This window comes from Aethalodelphis obliquidens, unplaced genomic scaffold, assembly GCF_003676395.1.
Source record: "Aethalodelphis obliquidens isolate GAN/ISIS:26980383/991018 unplaced genomic scaffold, ASM367639v1 scaffold50, whole genome shotgun sequence".
Lineage (NCBI taxonomy): Eukaryota > Metazoa > Chordata > Mammalia > Artiodactyla > Delphinidae > Aethalodelphis > Aethalodelphis obliquidens.
In genome coordinates this window covers 621,708-641,999 of record NW_020837994.1, presented here as the reverse complement: position 1 = coordinate 641,999, position 20,292 = coordinate 621,708, and the positions used below count along the sequence as shown (strand labels likewise).

Here is a 20,292-nt window from a genome sequence, read left to right as displayed (position 1 = left end):
TGTGTGTTACGAGCTTCGAGGCTCAGCTCACCTGCGGCTTTTTCCTGAAATCTTTGGGGAGCTCTCTCAGGCCAGGGGTGGAAGAGAAAGATAGAAGGTCCTGGAGGCTGTGAAGCAGGTGAGTGTGGTGGACCAGAGGAATGACTCCAAGGCCCAAGCTGGGGTCAGGCCTGGGGACCTCGTGAGGGAAGAGGTCTGAGAGCTGTTTGAGAGGGTGGCTGGAGAGACTGGCCCAGAGGGAGTTTGCATGGAGGAGGGGCCAGGATGCCTCAGGCTCAGGGGTCGGGAGGAGGGGGAACTCAGTGTCGGGCATGGTAAGTGTGAGATGCCACATCATGGACTGTGGGGAAGGGCGAAGGCTGGGACCAGCAGGTCTGGTGCACTGGGAGATGAGCAGGAGTTGCTGGCTCACAGGAGCTGTAGGAGGAGCCTGGAAGCCCGGGTGTGAGACTAAGAATCTGTGGAGGAGCCATTCCCCCTGGGGACACTGGCTTGGGGTGTGCAGCTCTGCCACAGAGCCCCAGAGGACATCAGGTATTTCCTGCCCTCTTGAGGTTCAGACCTCTCATGGGCTGAATCCCCTGGCCTGGTAGAACTGTGGTTCTCAAACTTCCCCCATGAGGTGCTCTGCCCCGCTGGAGACAGGGAGGGTGGCCCCTCTGTACCCTGCTCAGGGAGCATCCCCCCAGCCCCACCTCCCCACTGCTGCTCCGCTCCTGCCCAGGTGCTGAGGCCTGCTGGGTCTCTCCTCAGAGTCGGGGTCAGGGCCCTCATCTTCCCTTCATGGTCAACATCTCATTGCTCTACACAGTTTCTTGCTAATTACTCATGATGGAATCTCCGACACTGATGAGAGGGGCAGAAACTTCCCTAAGTCTCTCATGAACCAAGGGAGCTGCCCTTTCCACCTATTTTAAGACATCCTGACCTCCACCCTCACAGGCCAGCTGGGGACTCTATCATTGTGGCCCCTGTCCAGACTGACCCTGCCTGTCCTACCCCTCCACAGGCTGGCCCACCAACCTGTGAGAACATCTTTCCTGCCCCACCCGCTCTGAGCAGCCCCTGCTTATGGAGACAGCCAAGTGCCCAGCCCTCTCCATCAACCCTCTCCACTGCCTCTCCTGACCCCTGATGCCCTTGGGGCCTCACTCCCAGCTCCCCAGGACCAGCTCCCGCCTACCTTTGTCCAACACCACTCACCAGCCCCTCTGTGTCCAGTTCTGGCTGGCCCTGCGCTCAAGAGCTCCTAGTGTGGAGGGAGATGTGAGCCATGTAAGTGCCTGCCAGGCTTTCCTGCCTTTGTGTATTGCTGTTCTTTCTGTCTAGAAAGCCTTTCCAGACCCACACACACTGCACTCTATCCTGCCCACCCCTCAAGGCTCTTCTCAAATGTCACCTCATCTCTGAAGCTCTCCCCCTCCATCACTAATCCCCCAGGGCATTCCTCACACCCTGCTGGGAATTTGTCCTTCCACTCTCTACCCCAACACATTCCAGGTGCTCCTGGAGGGCTGGGTCCATCTGATTCCTTTCTCTGGTCCTATCATCCAGCAAGAGGCCTGATCCAAAGCAGGTATGACATGAATGAGAGAATGAATGAATGAGTGAGTGAATGAATGAATGAAGCAAGCACAAGAGCTATGGGAGGCCAGAGGAGGCTAAGCTTTATGATGATGGCTCTCCTTTCCCTTATTCCTCTGAGGACCTTTCACAGGACAATGACATTGAAGGATTTCTCAGCAGCTGATCCTAGGTGGCCAGGGGTCACAACAGCCCTCCAGGGGCCCAGCTCACCTGAGGCCTGCTCCTGCCCTAGGCAGGCTCCTGGACTGTCTCTCTTTCAAGAGCCCTGCTCTACTCCGGACACATCAGAGAAATGCCAGAGGGAGGGGAACCGGACCCAGGCATTCTGGAGACGGGTCAGCTCTCTGATCCACATTCCTTTACCTCACCCATCTCTGGCTCAGGAGCTCCTGATCCTAGATCACCACCCCCTTCACTTTGTAGGGGTCAAGTCTGGGCAGAGCGACTTCCCTGCAGCATTCTCATTTCATCCCTCACCTCATTCCTTGCCAGATGCCGCCATAGAGGTTAAGCTATTTGTTCAAGGTCACACTGCCAGGAATTGGAAAGATTGGGTTTGATACCCAGGGCTGTCTGGCTCTGAAGCCTGAATTCATCACAGCCTGGGAACGAGGGGGCAGGGCACAGATCCCCTTGATTTACCCCCAGTTCAGTGTATACACATGCACGAGTGCACCGGCCCCAGCCTCCCAGGCTCCCAGCCTCCCAGCCTCCCAGCCTCCCAGCCAGTAGACCCTGCCCTTGCACACCCATACCTGACCAGCCCCTGTTCTCACTGTCAGGATGCTCAGCGCAGGCTCAGATTCCTCACTCATGAATGCACCCGCCTGGACCCCTGGACCGAGCTGCAGGGAACTCTGTGGGAAACAAGAAAAACAGGTCCCCTGGCCTGGGGCCTCGCCCAGCTTCCAGCATTTCTCAGGGCAGGCAGTGCCTGGGCTCCTGAGACAGGGAGGTGGAGACAGCTTGGGCTCTGGGTCACGGGAAGTCAGCCAGGCTGAGCCTTCCCCGGGCTGCCTCTTCTGCTCCAATCTTGGTCTGAAAGAGGCAAAGAGGTGAGCTGGTGTGCTTGTCCCGGTAGGCAGGAGTGTCCTCTGCCCACCCTCAACCCCTAGCCATCCACCCTTAGCTCACATGTTCTAGGGACGGTTGTTCCCAGCCTTCAGGCCCAGGTCCCCTTTCACGGGAGGGTGGCTCTGCCAGGCAGGGTCTCCCCCATACCCTGCAGAGTTGAGCTGAGCCTCCAGTGTCCCCTCCCTTGGTCCTGGTCTGGAAACAGTCAATACCCTCCTTGTCCAGTGTACACTCGACAGTACTCTGGCCAATCTAGTTTAGCTCAAGCTGGGTCTCTATCTGGAATACCCTTCCTCCCTCATCCCACCTCTAACCATTCCTCCACAGGTGTTGTAAACACACAAGGACACACACAGGCATGGATACACCTAGATACACAGATACACAGAGATGTACATAGTCATACTCAGATGTATACACAGTATACACACACACTCTCTCCCAGAGTCTTAAACAGTCAGGGCCTGGAACAGCCTTTAGAAATCACCTCTGCCAACCTCCCATTTGACAGAGGAGGAAACTAAGGCCCAAGGCCTCACAATAAGCCAGGGACAGAGCCAAGAGCAGAACCCAGGTCTGGATTCTGGCCCTAGTTTTATGTCTTGCCTGAAGCCCCTCCCACAGAGCAGGCACAGTGCTTCAGTGAGGGGATGGTGACCTGGTGGAGGAACGCCTCTGTGTGGTCAGGTCCCAGCAGAACCTCAGACCCATCTCGGAGAAGAACATCCCCCTCCTTTTTCTCCCGATTTCATTTCCCTGCAATGGGGGAGTGGGGTCTGAGACAGCTGAGCCAGGTCCCCAAGCTGGAAGTACAATGCAAGCATGGAGGAAAGTGGGGAGAGGAGATGGGTGGCTGCAGGAATAGAGCAGGGGGAGGGGGCACTGGAAAGGCCCTGGACCACCGTTTTCCCAGTGCACCTTGCCCCAGGAGTCTCAGGCTGACATTGGCCAGTGGGCTGGTAGCTGTTTGCCAGTCTGTTCTGGAGTCTAGTGACAAGGTGAAAGAAAGAGCTTCACCTTTTTGCCCACTCCACCAGGGTCACACCCAGTCTTCTCCTCCTAGGGCGATATCTTCACTCAAAAGACTAAGGTAGAACAACACACGTTCTCAAAGCCACTCTCCCATTTCTGAGAAGGGTCTCTACCATGCATCCTTCCAGGCTTCAAAGCTCCAGTATACCCTTGACAACCTCTCTCTTTCCCACCCATGTGAAACCATCACTCACCAAGCCCTGTCAGTTCGACCAATGCAGTGGCTTAGACGTGCCACTCTTCCCGACCCCGTGGTTTTGAGCCTGCATTTCTCCTCCAGACCATTGCACTAGCCTACTTACTCCCTGCCTCCACTCCTGCCCCTCCTGTCCATCTTTCATACTGCAGTTATGGGTCTTCCTAAACCACACATCTGACCACATACTATGGAGCTCAAAATCCTTCCATGGCTCCCCATTGCCCTCAGGTTGACATCTAAGTTCCTGAGCCTGGCACTCAAAGCCCTGCTGATCTGGTGCCTGCCGTCCTCCACACCACTCTCCCTCTCCGCCTCCACCCTCATCTTTCTGTCTCCAACACAGCAAAAGCAGTCCCGTGGTCATATCTTTGCTTAGGGATACCCTCCCTTATCTTCTAACAGCTATGTCATAACAAGAGTTGAATGCTTTCTCTGTGCCAAGTTCCATGTTAGATGGCTCCATCAACCTCTTCTCGTTTAGTCCTGAGAATTTCAGAGAGGTTGAATGACCTCTCCAGGGTCACAGAGCTAGCAAATGGCAGAGCAGCCCCCGTCTGTCTGACTTTAGGAGCTATGCCCCTGACTGTAAGCAGATAAGGTAGGGGTTCCCCAGAGAAAGAAAACCAGGCATGGCTTTCTTGGCATAAGAGAAGCCATATTAGGCCTAGGATTTAAACCTGGCCAAAAATGCTTGCCCTTGAACAGGTCTCAGTAATTAATGATCTTAAGGGCGAGAGAAGTAGCAATAGCAAATACAATAAATCAGTTGTAAAGATTCCCAGCTCTGTTTCAATGGTAAAGATTAGCCTGAAGCACTTTCTTGAGCAGTTCTGCAAAATTTAAACCCCCCTTGAGGGCTCAACCACCAGATCAACTGGAACCTAAGGAATGATGATGATGACCTTTTCTGACTTGAGTCCTCAGTCAACTAAAGCTTAGACCCTGTCAACCTTTGCCGCAATTATATGCTGAGTTCTCTGCTCATATCCCTTGCAAGTGAGTATTCATGTACCCTTAGCTTAAAACTCCCCCAATTTTGCTGTTCAGTGAGACACTGCTTTGGGAAAGGTCCCCGGTGTTCTCCTTACTTGCTGCAAGTAGTAAGTACTTCCCTCTCCCGCTTTTTGGCTGGGTTATGCCTTTTGGCTTGATGCCCATGAAGAGGCGAACCCAGTTTTGGGGTAACTACCTCATACCCTCCAAAGCCCGGATCCTCTCTTCCAGGAAGCTCCCTGACCAGCCCTCTTTGAGCCCCACAGTTTTGCCTGTCTGATTAATTCTCCACCGGAGGGAACATCTTACTGGCAGGGCCCAAGATCTACTCTTCCTGGTAGTTCCCCATTGTGAAGCAGCCATGATGGTTACTGTACCCATCTTACAGTTAAAAAAAAAAAACCATCAAGGCCAGAAAGGGTAGCCCAAGATCTCACCCAAGGTCACCAATAAGGCAAGGGCAGAGCCAAGCCTAGCATGCAGACGGACTACCCTCTCCCTTAACCTGGCTCTGTCTCTATCCCACACTGGGTCTGTCTCCCTGTGGTCCCAGGCTAGTGACCCCAAAGCCAGGAGGAGTGACTGGGGCAGTTCCCAGGCTGGTTGCAGAATTTCCAAGGTGGTTGGACAACATTCCAGCTTCCACTAGGGTGGCTCTGGAATGTACTGCCTGCTCCATACCCACCTGGCTGGCCCTGTCCAGTCTGACAGGGGAAAGTGACCCATCACCATTCTGGAAACTCCTGCTGCCTGCCTCTGCTGGGGGTGGAGTGCTGTGAAGGGAAAACAGAGGCTCTGGATCCAGAACACCACTGAGGGGCAGGGGAGGGCACTGGGCGGGTGAGAGATCCCAGTTCTGCCATTCCCAGCTATAGGATCTGGACAAGCCTCAGCTCCACAACTTAACTCTCAATTTCCTTGCAATCTAAGAACAGTACCTGCCTCGTAAGTTTGTCGAGATGACTAAAGGAGATGATTTAGACTCATTTTGTGAAATAATTAAAAGAGATATGATTTTAGCACGTGAAGAAGGCAGGGAGGATGGGGGTATCCCAGGAAGATAAGAGGGGCAGGAAACCCACAGGTATTATGGGCAGAGAAGCAAGGTCACAGCCAGACTGACCACAGATCAAGGTTCCCACACTGAAGGCTATCCTCAGAAGGGAGGGCAGCTTAGGGATCCCCCGCAGGACTTACACCCCACCATACCCCATCACTCACTCACCCTTTACAGGGGCTGCCATACCTACACCTGTCCCTGTGCGGGGCACTTAGGGACCCTGAGGTGGGTCAGACCCTTCCGTGATCTTGAGGAGCTCACTGTCAAGGCTGAGGGTGGAGGGAAGAGGACAGGGGAAGAACCAGAAAGAGTCAGCAACAACTTAAGGTGATGAGAGCTGAAGGAACCAAGAGGGACGCTAATGGGAATGGGGGGCGGGCAGTGATCAGGGAAGGCTTCCTGGAGGAGAGGACACCTGCCTTTGGAAGATGGGTAGGAGTCAAGAGGGTGGAGAGAGAAGAGGAGCAGAGTGAGCGAAAACTGGGGCAATATGTTTGGGAAACTGTCAGTCATCCCTGTGGCTTGAGGGGAGTAGAGAGGACAAGGCTGGGTTGGAGGATAGGAAGAATCTTGGAAGTCATCCTCTGCCCCCTCCCAAATGTCCTCCATGGGGCTGAAGGCCAATAGGCCCCCAGCCTTTTCTGGTGTGCTTTCTGCACCATGAACACTGGGGCTTGTCTGGGGAAATAGCTGAGGGCTAACCTCAGATGTCATCAGCAGGTGCTGTTGTCGTGTGAAGCCTCTGCAGCCTCCGCTGGAGGCCCTGGGTCTCTGTAGCCCCTTCTGGAATCTCTCTCCCCCTTGGGAGCCCTCAGGATCCTGACCGTAGGAGCCACCCATTGGGGTTGAGCTCAGAGCATCTGAGTGTGTGGGTCTCAGGTCAGCTAGGCTGGTCCTCCCACCTTACAGATCAGGAAACTGAGACTCCTGAAGAGGAAGGGCCTTATCAAGGTCTGGTCTTCTAATTTTCAGTGTGGGGTTGAGCACCCCCAAACCCACTCCAGGGCAGGACTCCAAGCCATCTAATCCACCTCTGACACAGCACAGCCCCGCACAGTTGCTAAACTGAACAAGTTCAGAACCACAATGCCCTGGACCCCACCCCAACCCATCACACTCGAACGTCTCCAGCCATACTCAAGAGGCAAGAACCCTGGGTTCAGGCTCCAACTTGGAACCATCCATGCTGTGCAATCTTGGTCAAGTCAGTTCCACTCTCTGAGCCTCAGGTTCCTCACTGGTCAGACAGGGAGAATCACTGCTACGTAAGACAGCTCATGAGGAATGAGCAAGACAAGGGGGGCAGGTGGGTGCTCCGTGGGGCTAGCAGATCATGTGCTGTCCTAATGTGGAGGCTGCATCTGCCCATCTTGGCAAAGAGACCCCGAACACTTCTCAGCAGGGGGACTTACCAGGTGACCTAGCAGAGGAGGAGGGGTCATGGTCAGAGGAGTCAGGGAAGCCTCCTAGAAGGGGCCGTGATCAGGTCTGTGGAGAAGCAGGAAGGGTCCAGTTTCGGCGGAAAGAGGGAGAATGGAGACCCCCAAGGTAGAAAAAGGGACAAAAGTGTTGGCCAGGATATACGTGAGCCTGTGATTCTGATTGTCTCACTCAGAGTGCTTCCAGGATTTGGAGTTCATTGGTTCTTACAGTCCAGTTCCAGGAGTCTCTGGTTCCAGGAGTGAATGCTAAATGTTTCTTCGCTTCTGTTATTCATTGCTTCTGACAGCTTTGGTTTTGAGATTTTCAGAACCACAGGAGTCTAGACTCTCAGAGTAACACAATCATAAATCGCTTTCCCAGGAGTCACAGTGTCTTAACAAACACTGGCTAATACCCCCATATGCCCAACCTCAGAAAGACCCTGCAAACCCAGACTCAGATCAGACTCTGTCAGGCCCTTGTGGAGCTCCAGTCCGGATGGGGAGAAAGACACAGACATGGACCAAGTCCGCTTGAGTGATTAAGCCATGACTAAGGGAAGCCCTGGGGATATGGAATCCAGAGTAACCTCTAACTGGCGTGGGGATGTAGTCAGGGAGAGCTTCCCTGAGGAGGGGTCATTTGAGCTGGGACTTGAAGGATGATATGGAGTTTGTCAGGTAGACAAAAATGTAGGAGAGCACTGAAGGCAGAGGGAGGAGCACGTGCAAAGATGCCGTGGTGTGACAGCGTGGCCTGTCGGGGGAAGACTGGGGGGTCATGTGAAGTTGGAGTGGAGGGTTAGGTGGCACGGAATGTGGGAGGGCCTGAGGTCTCACACGGAAAGGCTTGAAGGCCGGGCTGAGGCCTCAATCCTGAGGAAAATGAGGAGCCCTGGCAGGGCTTAAGCAGGGAAGGACATGGTAGGAGGTGATCTTTGCAAAGATGGTGCCACATGGAAGTTGGATAGGAAAGGGGGGGTCAGAAAGGAGGGATCGGGGGCTTCCCTGGTGGCGCAGTGGTTGAGAGTCTGCCTGCCGATGCAGGGGACACAGGTTCATGCCCCGGTCCGGGAAGATCCCCCATGCCGCGGAGCGGCTGGGCCCGTGAGCCATGGCCGCTGAGCCTGCGCATCCGGAGCCTGTGCTCCGCAACAGGAGAGGCCACAACGGTGAGAGGCCCGCGTATCGCAAAAAAAAAAAAAGAAAGAAAGAAAGGAGGGATCAAGAAGGAGACTACACACATAATGGTCCAGTGAGGGGAGCTGATCCCTTGGCCCTGGATTTCCTTGTGAGATGGAAAGCATCCTTGCTGGCCCACAGCCCAGCCACAGCAAGACTCCTCCCACAAGTTGAGGCTGGGGAGATTGCGCGCTCACCAGGAAGCTGTAGCAACACCAGGATCCTCCCCAAGGCAGGGGGAGGGGAGAGGAGAGGAGAGGGCCCCAGGAAGTCTGAGGGAGGCCCTCCTCCCATGCTCCAGTGCCCAGGCAGTGTCATTGTCACTGTGATGACAGGGCACCAGGGTGGAGCACCAAGGAGGAAGCAGCCGCCCAGAAGGGCCTAGGTTGCCCATCTTCCCAGCAGGGACTCCAGCTACTCACTGGACCAGACACAACTCAGTCCTTGGAGATGGCATGACAGAGGAGTAGAGGAACCCCTCTGCTCAAGAACCAACTGTATCTCTCCATGGAGCAAGATCTTTCTCTTCTATTATACACCTAATTTCACCTGGTCATTCATTTCCCAAACACTCACTGGCACCTTCTCTGTACCCAGCCTGTGCTGGGTGATGTGGACAGAGAGGGACAGTGGGCCCGGCCTGACCTAGTCCTGCAACTGACCTCTAGGATGAGTACAGAGGTCAGGGAAGGCCCCCATAGCCAGTCTCCCAATGGCTGGGAGAGGCCAGACCTGAGGACACAAAGGCAGGCCTAAGAGGAAGGTGTGGGTCAAAAGGTACACCAGACAGACCCACAGAAGGAAGCTGGGGAGAGGAAAGATTTCACCGGGGTGACTGCACCCCCTCTCACCCAGATCAGCAAGGCTTCTCCAGCCCTGTGGGCAGCCTGAGCAGATACTATCTTACCAGCAGCTGGGTAATCAGGCCACAAGCAAGAACTGAAGACGTGTTTTCAGGATGGAATTCAAACTTCCTTCAGCCTGAAAACTAGAGGACCTGGCCTCACCCAGATGGGGCTTCTGTCTTGAATGCGGAGGGATAAGCTAGGTAGGGCAGGTAGGCAGGAATCCCAGCTTTCACCAGCTTTGTGACTTTGGTCAAGGTGCTCTCTGAGCCTTTATTTCCTTATCTGCAAAATGCGAGTAATAATTCCTCCCTTACGGGGCTGGTGGAAGATAAAATGAAGTACATTTATAAAATGTTACTAGTAAGCTGTCTCTGCAGAGAGGGCAGGGAGAGGAAGGCTGTCAATAGTTAAAATTCCAATAACCAGCACGATCCCTCACTATTGCATTTGTGTTCTTGTATCGTCTTCAAAACGCATTTAGGTCTGTAACTGTCACGCGCCTCCCCTGTGCCTTGCATTTTACAGCTTACAAGGCCCTTTCCTAGACACTGTCTTAAGAATCCTCATAGCAACCTGCATCCGAAGATACAAGGACCATCATGCCCAATTTACAGATGGCAAAACTGACACCTAAAGGGGCACAGTGGCTCCTCACAGCCAGGAAAGAAGCCAAATCAAAGCCTTCACGGGGTCACCTATGAGGACTTGGTGATGTTCTCACACTCTTTTAGCTGGTCTTTGGAGGATCCAGAAACCTCAAAGCTCTGTGCACCCTGGGCAGGAGGAGGACAAAAAAGGAGGGGCCATAGTCTCACTTTGCAGTCCAAGCTTGGCAACCATGTGTGAGTGTCACCCACCGTGACACTCCAACCCCTCCAAACAGACCCCAGGACAGCCCAAGGTAAGACGAAGTGGAAAGTGATAAGCCTTTCATGCCAGCTGTCCCCTCCCCCCAGCCCCACATACTCTCAATTCAAGACTTCACTGGTTCTGGCCTCCTTTTAGAGGCTGGCAGGGCAAGAACTGTCCCAAGGTCACCCAGCGTGTTGGGGGCAAAGCTGGGATGAGATCAATTTCAAGTCTCCTGGCTCCTACTAGGGGAGGGAGAGTCCTAACTCTCCCCAAATTCCTCAGCAAGAGCATCTGAGGACTCAGAGAAGTGTTTGGCCACAGGGACAAGGGCTCCAACTTTAAATAATGCCTGGATGGGTCTGGTGTCAATCTCACAAATGCCCTAAGCTTCTCGTACTCAACACTACTCAATCCATTCTCCACGCTGCAACCAGAGAGATCTTTCTGAAATGCTGTTCTGACCATGCCCTGCTCACAAAACTTCCAAGGCTCCCTATTGCCTTCTGGATGAAATCCACGTTTTCAGCTTGTGCACCCTGAGTCCTGTAGTGCCCCAGGACACACTGTTCTGACAATCTGTGCACCCATTCTGGTGACCTGATTCTGGTTTCCCCTTCTTTGTAATGACGTGGAGCTCCACTGTAGACAGGCTTTCACTGGGGAAGCTGGGGACAGGGGGCAGGGGTTAGGGGCTGCTGCTGCTCTCCCAGTTTAGCTCAGCATTGTGCAGGGTCCTGGCAACACAAAAATGAGTGAGACCCAGTTCCTGCCCTCCAGGGGTCCCCAGACCTTGGGAGAGGGAAGGAGGAGACAGACAGAGACCGTAACAGTCCAAGGTGGGACCAGGACTGCAAGAGCCCAGAAGAGGCTCCAACCCAGCTGGGGGAATCAAGGAAGGCTTCCCAGAGGAGGGGGCATCTGAACTGGCCTCCAAGGCTGGGTAGTTCTCCAACTGAAGAAGATGAGAGTAGGAGGGCAGTTCAGGCAGTGAGTATAGAATATGCAATGGTCCAGAAGCAAGAAACTGACTACTGCGCACAGCAGATTACATGCATTTACTAGAGGGTGAAGAGTCAGGCAGGAGAGGTGGCTGGAGAAGGTGGCAAGGACCAGTTCTCAGGGGCCTTGAGTCCCAGGCCAAGGGGCTCAGGCTTAGTCCAGTGGAAGTCCTGTGAAAGTTTAGCCCAAGGAGGAGAATGATTGGGATTTGGGTTTCAGGAAGTTCCCTCCAGGAACTGATCCCCCCACCCCCAAGCATTGAGCCTGCCCAGGAGGATATTTGTGTTGAACATGACCCACACACCAGCTCTGCAACTGTCCTCATGTTCCACATCATTATTACTCCCCCTTTACAGACGAGGCCACTGAGGCTCAGAGAAGGGACATGCCTTGCCCACGGTCACACAGTGTACAAGGCACGGTGGAGTATAGCTCTCTGGGTCTCCAGAGAGCTTTCAGGGGGCTCTGTCTGCTCAAAGACTCTCTTTCCCAGCCGCTCCCACCAATAGTTAGCTGAGACTTTATCTGGGCCCCACCCTGACCCTCAAAAGCTCCTCATTATTCCAGCCTAGATCCCAAACAAAGTGGGCACTTCAGGCTGTGGGCCCAGGGAAGCTGGGGATGCATGATGAAAGGAACAGCTGCCATCAGTCCCACAGACTCCAAACTGGCAGTTCTGGTTCACAGCAGGGCCTGGCCCTTGGGTCTGGCTCCTGGCGACCCCAAGCCTGACACCTGCAGCCCTAGTTGGGGTGGGGAGAGAGGGAACTGTCTTTCTCCAGACTCATCCTTCGTACCGCAGCCTGCCAGATTAAAACTGCCCTGACAGAGGGTTAACTGTCCTTCTAGGCCTCTGCTCTGGCCCCCCCAAGTCTTGCCGATGCCCAGGCGAGGTTGCCCCCCAGAGCGCCCCTGGAGGGAGGGGGCTCAGCGGGCCTCCAAGGCTGGCCTGTCTCTGGCCCTGGTCCCACGCTGCCGGGGCGCCCACACCAGAGCACAAACACAAACAAGTTCCACAGGTTCAGCAACTCGACCCCGCAGGGGCGCACTCACTCACCCAGTGACAAAGACTTTCCCAAATACGCGGACGCACATTTACCCGGGTATCCGTGCACGTTCACCCGGGTATCCGTGCGGGTATCCGTCCACATTCCCCAAGATCGAAGCTCCAGTGGAGACCCAGCTCTACCACGGACCTGCCGGAGCGCTCACACCGGCTGGGAACCGCGCCTCCTCGGCCAGCCCCGCGCGCTCCGCTCTGCCTGCCCGGTGCCGGCTGAGCCGCCACCGGCCGCGTATCCGGGCCCGCCCGCCGCCGTCTCCTCGTCTCCGGGCCCTGCAGGCGGCCCGCTCTCACCTCGCAGGGCGCTCGTCAGCCCGCAGTGCCCCGGCCGCGACTCCCGGTTGCCAGCGCCAGCGTCCAGTCGCCGCGGCGGGGACCCACGTGCCTGAGAGCCCCGCCCGGCTTCCTACCCTGCCGGGTCAGGCCGGGGGCGGGACGGACTCTGGACAGACCCAGGCACAGCCATCACCACCTCCCGTCCCGACAGACACTCCGCCAACCACTTGGGGACGCTGCCGGGCGATAGGGCCGCGGGGTCAGGGCGTCCGCTTCGGGTGCTGCCCGGGGAGGGGCTGGCGGCGACTGTCCTACCGCCTGGGGACCGAGGCTCCCTGGGCTTCCTCATACGGGATGATGAGTGGTTTTCAGAGACGCTAAAGTTTTGCAAAGTTTGGCATTCTTGTGGCCCCTGTCGCTGCCCACCGCGAGACCTTCCCCGAACCTGTGTCCACTCTTCCCAGGCACCTTGCTCAGAGCACTCGCCTTCTATTTCCAGGAGGAAATCCGGGCATTCAGGGTTCTGACTCTCCACCTCTGGGGAGGAGGGTGGGGGGAGCCTCCCCTGTGCTCTCTGTGCTTAATCTCAGCCAGAAAGAGTCACTAGAAATTTCCTGAACACTCGGCTTTTCTTGGTCCATCATCTTCAGCTGCTTCCCTTGAGCTGCCTTCTCAGACGACTCCAGACACAGACATCACTCCCTTCTCTACCCTCAACCCCACTCCCGTGGCTCCTGTGGCCAGGGACCCTATGTCTGTCCCTTTCCTGGACTGTGAGCTCCAGGAGAGCAGGGACCAGGTCTGTCTGCCTTCTTCTCACCGGTCCCAGAGGTCCCAGGAGTTGTTCAGTACTTGTTGGATGTTTGAATGGATGAATGAATGAATGCCCCCCTCTCTCTCATTCTGGTCTAGGCGTCAGGAGTGCATGTTCTGGCTCAGCTTCAGCACTGACTCTGGGAGACCTTGACCCAGTTCCAGCCCCTTTCAGGGCCTCCTTTTCTGTGAATTAGAGGCAATTACACTCACCCTCCCAACAACCAGTGACCTTCCATGTATGGCTTTAGACAGTCAGTGTCTGGACCAGTGCACAGGAGGTCTGTTTCTGTGGCCAAGGAGCTTGCCCAGGGCCCTAGAACCTTGAGTCCTGCTGGGCTCCACATCAGCTGACTGCGGCCTGGCTGCAGCCTTGCCAGGAGCGGGAGCAGGGTGGACACACAGTCCTGTGTGGCTCAGCCGCCTCGGCAGTGCCCCAGGGACCTTCACCCGGGAGACACAAAGGCCTCTTGTCCAGCCTCCTCCACATATTGTCCAAGCTGGTCCATGCAGCTTCTAGGGGGCTAGGAATCTCTGTGGCCCCTACTTACAGAGTCCGGGCCTTGGGGTCTCAGTGTGCGGAAGGCCCCCTGGACACTGGAGGCCTCAGCCACGCCCCTTCTTGCCCCTCCCATCAGCCCTCTACTGTAACTGCTATTTAGGTCCAGAGAAAAAATTCCTTTGTTACCATTATGAGGAGCCAGGGCTCTGCCGCAGCCTCCAGTCGACAGGAAGGTGGGCAGCCCAGGTTCTGCTCCTGCTCTGGTCAAGTCCCGTACTTTACAGCAGAAGAAACTGCATCCCTGAGAAACACAGGGTCTGAGCTACCACAACAGGTGACTTAGGCCTGAGGCACAGAGGCAAGGGATTTGCCCTTGAACACCACAGCCTTGAGTCCCATCTTGCCTCACCTCCTTTGATGCTTCTCTGAGCCTCAGTTTCCTCTTCTGCAAAATGGCAATAATGATCCCTTTTTCAGTGGCCCATCTGGTGTCCTTTTTTCAGGGTTTTGCCCATCATCCCCAGTGACGTTGGTTCAAAGGGTTAGGATTCCCCTCTAATAAGGGGCTGGAAGTCTAGGTCTCCTGACATCTTTCCCTGGGCTTTGGAGATCATCCGGTCCAGCAGGCTCCAAATCCCCCAGCTGAGTCTCCTCTACTTACAGCAGCCTGAGGAGCCCCCGTCCCACTTCAACCTGAGCTCCTTTGCTTTTATCTTTGTATTTACTTACATTTTCTTGTAAGAGTTTGATGAACCATGATCCGGCTGGGAACTGAGGCCCAGCGAGTCCCATAGCAAGCCCCACACGAGGCTCCGTTACAGCTGGGTGGAAGAGCATGCAACCAAGCCAGGTCGCCGCGGCGGGGACCGAGGCGGGCTAGTGGTGAAGGCCCAGACACGTCATGGTCCCCACGAGGAGGGGGGACCACGAGAGGAAGCAGGGAGCAAGGCTCCATTAGCAGCATTGGGTCAGGATGGGGAGGGCAAGCCCAGGAGTGCTTCTCGCCAGGCATTAGGAGGCTTCCTGCCTCTCCAACCCTGAGGAGGCATTTGGCTCTCTCAAGACTTCTCATCTTCCCTCTCTGACTGCTCTCATCTCCCCTGAGAAAACCCACTCTGAGAATTTGTGCTGGGGGTGGAGCCCCGGCCCCAGCTCAGGTCTTGTCGCTCAGCTGGGACGTGACACCTCCAAGCCCTCCTTCACAGGTGCCATTACCCCCCTTAGCCATTGCCTGCCTTACACCCTCTGGTGGCCACCACCACCCTCAAGATAAATCCTGGCTCTGCAGGCTACCACACCAGGCCTTTCCTCCCCCCCACCTCCCCTCCTGCCTCTGCTCCAGTCAGACTGCAGTGCTGAGCCCTCACTCGCCTCCTGCCTGGCACTTGCAGCTCCCCCTGCCTGTGCCCCTTGATGCTTCTCCACCCTTGGCCCTTTCCCCTAACTCCCCACCATGGCTCCTCTAAGTCCCAGCCCAGGTGCCCCATCAGGTACCTCCCTCTGTCACATCTCTTACCACAGTCTTATCACTGTCGATATCTATCTCCTCCTCTAATGGGGATCTGCTTGAGGGTAGGGCTAGGGTCCCTCCTGTTCACAGTTAAATGTCCAGTACACAGCACTGTCTGTCACCCGGGCAACCTCAATGAATATTTATTGTATGAGTAAATGAGTAAGAACTCTACTGATCACCTTCTTTGTGCTTGTCATTGTCTCTTTTTTTATATAAATTTATTTATTTATTTATTTTTGGCTGTGTTGGGTCTTCACTGCTGTGCGCAGGCTTTCTCTAGTTGTGACGAGTGGGGGTTACTCCTCGTTGCGGTGCGTGGGCTTCTCATTGCTGTGGCTTCTCTTGTCGCAGAGCATGGGCTCTAGGCGCGCGGCCTTCAGTAGTTGTGAGTCGTGGGCTCCAGGGCGTGGGCTCTAGGTCGCAGGCTCAGTAGTTGTGGCGCACGGGCTTAGATGCTCCACGGCATGTGGGATCTTCCTGGACCAGGGATCGGACCCATGTCCCCTGCATTGGCAGGCGGATTCTCAACCACTGCGCCACCAGGGAAGCCCTAGTCATTGTCTTAAAGTATCTAATTTAATCTTCACCAGAACCCTAAGAGGTAGGTGTTACCTTTATCATTTTACATATAGGGAAACTGAAGTGCAGAAAGTGGAAGTGAATGTCCAAATCACACAGTGAGTCTGTGGTAGGTCTCCTGGCCCTGAAACTGCAGTGGGCTGGGAAGGAAGGCCCTGCTGAGTTCCCGGAGTGATGACTGAGCCATGGCACTGGGACCCACGCTGCAGCTCTGGTTACACAGGGCTGGGCTGGCTCCAGCAGCCTTGTCTTGCTAGCTCTCTGGACTGCTGCATTGGCCTGGACCATCCCTGCCTCCCTCACCGACCGGGAACTGTGCTCCTCAGATTTCCAGGGCAGGGGCCAGGCCTCTGATGTCAAATGCGGCCTGGAAGCTCTGGCTCTTGGCATGCCAAGATGCTGGCACCCAGGGGAGGCAGCCGCAGAGGCAGGAAGCCTGGTCCAGGCCTAGGCAAGCCTCTGTTCTACCTTTCTACTAGCAGGACCAGCTACATAATTTGAGGGACCCAGGGCAAAATGAAAATGCAGGCCCCTTATTCAAAAATTAGTATGAATCTCAAGATGGGATAGTAGAGCATTAAACCAAGTACAGGGACCTTCAAAGCGTGGGTCAACGCCTGTGAGGCCAGTCCTATCCTCAGAACTTGGTTTCTTCATCTGTCAAATGATGGCCACCTGGCCAGGCAGTGATAAGGGTGAGGTGGGAGATGTAATCAGGAGTTTCAGTGGACAGCGTGAGGTTGGGTAGGGGTCCGTGTGGCCATCATTTGTTGTTTACCTCCCAGCACTAACTAGCAGACCAATTCTTGTCAGGAGTTTGATTCCTCACACAGCTCCTTTTCATGAACTAAAAACTAAGGCTCAGGCAAAATGGCTTGGTCAGGGTCACACAGAGACTCAGTGGGGGAAGCCAAGATCAGAGCCCTGGCCAGTCTCTCTGCAAAATTGGTGCTTTTTGTAACACAGGCAGAGAGAGAAGGGCAAGAGGGAGGGGGTTGCTGCTCAGGACAAAGAAGGCCACTGTGCAGACACAAAGACCTGACCACAGAGGCCCCTGCAGGGGCTGGGCCAGATAGGTGGATAGAAAAGCCCCTTGGTGACTGGGGGAGGTGCCAGGAGCTGCCTCCCAGCCTCTCCCTGGTCGTGATGGGGGTGGGGAGGTGGCAAGCAGAAGCTGGGAAATGGGTCAAGGAGGAGAAACAGACTCAGGGCCAGGCCCCTTATCCCAACCCCAGGCCCAGGCCACCAGAGCCAGAGCTCCCCACTCTGCCTCTCCCCAGCTTCTCCTGGGCAGCCTGCCAGCTGAAGGGATTTCCCCCCCCCCGCCCCCGCACACCACCCACCACCTTTCTTTCCCCCACCTTAGTGAGAGTGGGGCTCATCAGGGAGCTGACCATCTGACAGCTCCAACCTCACAATCCTGCTCAGAAACTTCTGGCTACTCTCCATCCCCCACAGAGGGAGGAAGCATAAGCACCTCAGTGTGTCATTCAGGGTCCTTCGTGACCTGCCCTGTTGACCTTTCCACACTCCCCCGTCCCCACTCCCTATCAGCCTTCCACAACCTAGTCACATGAGGCATCCCACAGTTTTCCAAATCACTCAGTCCGTTCACACAAAACCCTGCATTTGCTCATGCTTTTCCTTCCTCCTGGAGAGATCTTTCCCCCTGCTCATTGCTGACTGGAATCCTTTCTCCTTCACTAACCAGTTCAAGGCCCCCTCTACCAGACAGCTTTCCGCTACCCCTACGGTTGGATGTAACCACCGCTCTGCCCCCAATGTTGGATTCACCCATTCTTTTGCAGAGCTTACCCCAGTCTGGCTTGAGCTGTAGTTTGGATCCATAAAGCCTGCCTGGAGGAGGGGGCATTTGAGCTGGGCCTTAAAGAGTAGGTGGACTTGACTGGTGGATGACAGTGGTAAGCAACCAACAAGAGCTAACAGAACCAGCTCTCTCTCAAACATTTTATTTAAATCAATCTATTTGGTTCAGATAGCAAGGGGTCCATAGTTCAGAATGGCAGGAGGTGAGTGTGGGGGGCCGGGTCAAGGGATAGATAAACTGCAAGGGCCAAGTCATGACAGGTTTTATATGACATACCATGGACATTTTTTTGTTTGCTTGTTTAAAACACACCTGAATTTATTTCTCAGCTCTATGGTTTACTAAGTAATTCTGCTTTTATCTTTAGTATTTTCCTCCCTTTAATTACCTTGGGGTAGCTTTTCTGTTCTTTTTCTACAGTCTTATTAAAGTGAATGCCTATTTTGTTTCTTGGCATTTTTTTAAATAACATAAGTATTTAAAGCTATGTTTTCCCTCTGAATTTAGCTTTGGCTGCACATTGTACGTTTTGATATGTAAAGTTTTCTTTATCATTATTTTATAAATAGTTGGTCATTGAATTTTTTATTTCTCTTTGACCCAGTAAAAGTCTTTTTAGGGGAATATTTAGGCTTAGGAGTTGTTTGTTTTGTTTAAAAGGAATATTGTGTTATGAATTTCTAGTTTTATTTCAGGTGTATAGAGGGACATTGGTTTAATTAAAGTCTGTAGTTTATGTATATTTTATTTTTTAGGATTTACTTTTTATGTGTTCTATGGAATTTTTAAAAGGAGATGTGTGTTCACTTTTTATAGGATACATCTTTTGATATTTTATTAGTTTAGTTGAACCATACACATACACACACATACATTTTAAAATAATGTATATCCATATTTATTTTCAGCCTATGTAACCTATCAGACTGATAATGATGTATCTCTTAATACTTTTTTATTTACATTAACTTCTCCTTCTATTTGTACTTCATCTATTTTGATGTTCTATGATTCAATATATAAAAGCCTTCCTCATTATGGATTGTTTTTTTTTTTTTTTTTTTGGCTGCGGGCAGGCTTTCTTTAGTTGCAGTGAAGGGGGGCTAATCTTTGTTACGGTGCACGGGCTTCTCATCGCGGTGGCTTCTCTTGCTGTGGAGCACGGGCTCTAGGCTCAGGCTTCAGTAGTTGCAGCGCGCAGGCTCAGTACTTGTGACATGCAGGCCCTAGAGGGCACAGGCTTCAGTAGTTGTGGGGCATAGGCTCAGTAGTTGTGGCACAAGGGCTTAGTTGCTCCACGGCATGTGAGATCTTCCCGGACCAGGGATCGAACCTGTGTCCCCTGCATTTGCAGGTGGATTCTCAACCACTGCACCACCAGGGAAGTCCATGGATTGTATTTTTTAAATGAATAAAAGTATCCCCCTTTTAGCCCATTTAATGCTTTTAGTCACAATTTTTATTATTTCTTATATCACTCTTACCATCCCCTACTTTGCACTTACCTAACATAGCTTTGTTTGTGGTTTTTAATGTAAATTTTCTTCGTCTTTTAACTTTTTTACTTAAAATTTTGAATGAATAATGTATCTACGTTTCAACAATTAAAAATACAAGAAAAAAAGATATACAGAGAAAAGCCTCCCTCCATTCTCCATTATTCATCTACCCACTTCCCACTTCTCCCTTCACCCATAAGCTGGAAAGTGGTTTCATTATTTTCTTGTGTATCCTTGAGTTTCTCTGTGCAAATACAAATATTTCTACTTATTTTCCTTTTTTTTTAAACGCAATCCATTTTATTTTTTTATTTTTTTTATTTTTGTGTTTTTGCGGTACACGGGCCTCTCACTGTTGTGGCCTCTCCCGTTGCGGAGCACAGGCTCTGGACACGCAGGCTCAGCGGCCATGGCTCACAGGCCCAGCCGCTCCGCGGCATGTGGGATCTACCCAGACCAGGGCACGAACCCGTGTCCCCTGCATCGGCAGGTGGACTCTCAACCACTGCGCCACCAGGGAAGCCCTAATTTATTTTTATTTATTTATTTTTGGCTGCATTGGGTCTTCGTTGCTGTGTGCGGGCTCTCTCTAGTTATGGTGAGCAGGGGTTGCTCAGCAGTCGTGGTGCAGGGGCTTAGCTGCTCCGCAGCATGTGGGATCCTCCTGGACCAGGACTCGAACCCACATCCCCCACATTGGCAGGTAGACCCTCAACCACTGCACCACCAGGGAAGTCCCTATTTTCCTTTTTTTAAAACACAAACATAACATACACAATACACAGAATCTTGCATTTTATCACTCAATTGTACCTCAGGGATTTTTCTTAATCTTCCTTCTTCAACTTGCACATTGCAAGTTTCCTCATCCTTTCTAGGGGCTGCAGAGTATCCCATCGTATAGAGGTTCCAGAATGTATTTAACCTATTCTGTGTTGGTAGACATTTGGATTGTTTCCAATTTTTGCTCGT

At 53.4% G+C, this 20,292-nt stretch overlaps 1 protein-coding gene across 13 annotated transcripts in view; it reads right to left on the bottom strand.

Moving 5' to 3' along the window:
- The window catches only part of P2RY2 (purinergic receptor P2Y2), a 41,095-nt gene that overhangs the window by 10,116 nt on the left and 10,687 nt on the right, over positions 1-20,292 (bottom strand). The window contains exons 1-4 of one of the 13 annotated variants that reach the window (XM_027083313.1): positions 12,305-15,178; positions 5,571-5,658; positions 3,320-3,417; positions 2,343-2,625 (exon numbers count right to left, since the gene is read on the bottom strand). The gene's annotated coding sequence lies outside the window, so the exon portion shown is untranslated. Of the gene's footprint in view, positions 1-2,342; positions 2,626-3,319; positions 3,418-5,570; positions 8,449-12,304; positions 15,181-20,292 lie in introns of those variants that run through there. The other 12 variants (XM_027083312.1, XM_027083314.1, XM_027083316.1 and 9 more) reach the window with 12 other exon arrangements.